This window comes from Carlito syrichta, unplaced genomic scaffold (genome assembly GCF_000164805.1).
Source record: "Carlito syrichta isolate Samal-C Ts95f unplaced genomic scaffold, Tarsius_syrichta-2.0.1 Scaffold309147, whole genome shotgun sequence".
In the NCBI taxonomy this organism is placed as follows: Eukaryota; Metazoa; Chordata; class Mammalia; order Primates; family Tarsiidae; genus Carlito; species Carlito syrichta.
The window spans coordinates 342,411-345,264 of NW_007253243.1; positions in this window are offsets into that span (position 1 = coordinate 342,411).

A 2,854-nucleotide genomic window follows, 5' to 3' on the forward strand; every position below is an offset into this window, starting at 1 on the left:
TGCCACTGCACTCCAGTCTGGGAGACAGAGTGAGACTCTGACTCAAAAAGAAAAGAAGGAAGGAAAGAAGAAGGGAAGGAGGGAAAGAAGGATTGATTGTTGGAAGCCGATCACCTGGGCTGTGGGGAGGAAACACACCTCAGGCTTTATAGGACCATGCAACTCTGGGTGGCAGGAGGGCCCAGTCACCCCTCCCCCGATGCTGGAATGAAGCGGCCAGAGGGAGTGACATGGCCCAAGCCCTGTTCTTGCCTTATTCTCTGGGAAACCCAGCCCAGGCCATCATCTTCCCCATCTTTCCTGGGGTGACTGGGGCAGGTGGAGATTCTAACCTATCTTGACCCCCCACCGCCTCACACACAAAGGCTGAGACGAGGCCGGGGCCCTAGGGAAGGATCCCCGGGGCTGGCCACATCGGGTCATTTGGAGCAGCTGAAGACAGGACAAGGGCCATGCCCCTGTGGATGGGCTGGATTTTGGTGTGGGGATGCATTTCCCCCAAGAGTCTGCCTTCTCCATCCCAGGGCCGTGCGAACCCATGGAAGGCAGGGGCCCCAGCCACACTCATGTGCCAGGAGGGGGTAGGTTCCTGGATTGTCTGGGAACCTCAATGGAGAGGGCTCAGGCAGCCTTGGTCCGTGGTGACATCACGGGCGTCATTGGACGTCCGGGCCACCAAAGCCAGGAGCTCCTGGTACCAGAGAGAACCCAGAGGCCCACTCTTTCTGATTCGCTACTGTGATTTCCTTCACATTGTCAGACTGAGACAAAAAGTTAGCATACCAGAGAAATAAACTTAAGGTTATCGAAGTGTACTTCCAGAACCAGCACCTCAGCACCACCTGGGAACTTGCTAGAGATTCGAACTAGGCTGTGTCCTGCCAGACCTGTTGAGGGTAAGGCCTTGCACTCTGTTTAAATAAGCCTTCCAGGAGGTTCTCACTCAGGTTTGACAATCACTGTTCTGGAGTGGAACCTTAGAACCTTAGCCTGACTTGTATTCCTTGTTGGTGTCAGCTTTTTTTGTGTGTGTGTTGGAGTCTCACTCTGTCACCCAGGCTGGAGGGCACCGCAGCCTCAACTTGCCGGGCTCAGGCAATCCTTCCAACTCAACCTTCCAAGCAGCTGGAACTACAGGCACATGTCACCACATCCAGCTAATTTTTTGATTTATTGTAGAGATGTGGTCTAGCCGAGTTGCCCAGGCTGGTCTTGAACCTGTGGGCTCAGGCAATCCTCTCACCTCGGCCTCCCAAAGTGCTGGAATTATAGGCATGAGCCACTGCACCCAGCCTTCCTTTTTTTTTTTTTGAGACAGGGTGGTTCCCTCTGTTGCCTAGGCTGGAATGCAGTGATGCAAGCCTAGCGCACTGTAACCTCAACTCTTCCAGTCTTAGCTTCTAGAGTAACTGGGACTGGACGTGCCCAGCTATTTTTTTCTTTATTTTTTTGTTTTGTAGAGATGGGGACTTGCTATGATGCCAGGTTGGTCTAGACTTCCAGGCTGCAAGGGATCCTTCCCTACCTCAGCCTCCCAAAGTGTTGGGATTACAGGCATAAGCCACCATGCAGGGCCTGGTGTGAACTCTGCTTTTAGGAATAGGTATCTTTTTTTTTTTGAGTCAGAGTCTCACTCTGTTGCCCAGGCTGGGGTTCAGTGGCAAGCTCACAGCCACCTCAGCGTCGACCTGCTGGGCTCAGGCGAGCCTTCCACCTCAGTCTTCCAAGTAGCTGGAACTACAGGCATATGTCACCATGCCCAGCTAACGGTTTGATGTATTGTAGAGGCGAGGTCTCACCAAGTTGCCCAGGCTGGTTTGGAACCCTGGGCTCAGGCAATCCTCTCGCCTTGGCCTCCCAAAGTGCTGGGATTACAGAGTTGAGCCACCATTCCTGGCCAGGAACAGGTATCTTTATTCAAAGAAAATACAGAGCAGCTGGGCACAGTTGCTCACGCCTATAATCCCAGCACTTGGGAAGGCTGAGGTGAGAGGATTGCCTGAGCACACAGCTTTGAGACAAGCCTGGACAACTTTGGGGAGACCTCATCTCTACAATAAATCAAAAAATTAGCTGGACATGTCTACATGTCTGTAGTTCCAACTACTTGGAAGGCTGAGGCAGAAAGATTGCCTGAGAACAGCAGGTCAAGGCTGTGGTGGCGGTGAGTGTGCCACGGCACTCCGGCCTAGGTGACAGAGTGAGACTCTGACTCAGAAAAAAAAAAGAAAAAGAAATACAGAGCAATTAGGGGAGCTCTCTACACTCTTCAAAAGACGTTAATGTATTTAAGTAAAAAAAAAAATGAGCTGGGCGCGGTGGTGCATGCCTGTAATCCCAGCACTTTGGGAGGCCGAGGTGAGAGGACTGCCTGAGCCTAGGGGTTCGAGACCAGCCTGGGCAAGATGGTGAGACCTCGTCTCTACAGTGAATCGAAAACTTAGCTGGACGTGGTCGCACGCACCTGTAGTTCCAGCTACTTGGAAGGCTGAGGCGGAAGGATGGCTGGAGCGCAGCCGGTCGAGGCTGCGGGGGTGGCCACGATCGTGCCACTGGACTCCAGTCTGGGCGACAGAGTGAGACTCGACTCAAAGAAAAACGTGGTGGGGGGAGGCAAAACGATCCCAGCCCGCCTCCTTCCCAGTAGCCCCCCGGGCGTCCACAGTACTCAGCCCCGAGGACCCCGGCCCCTCGGCAGGTGGCTCCCCGTGAGCCGTAGCGGGGGCGGGACCGCCCCGCCGCGCAGAAGTGGGGGGCCCGGGGTCGGAAGGCCGTTCACGGTCACCCCGGGGTCGGGGCCCGCCCCTGGGGACACTGACTTCCAGGACGCGCGGCCGGACGCCTCGGCCCCGAC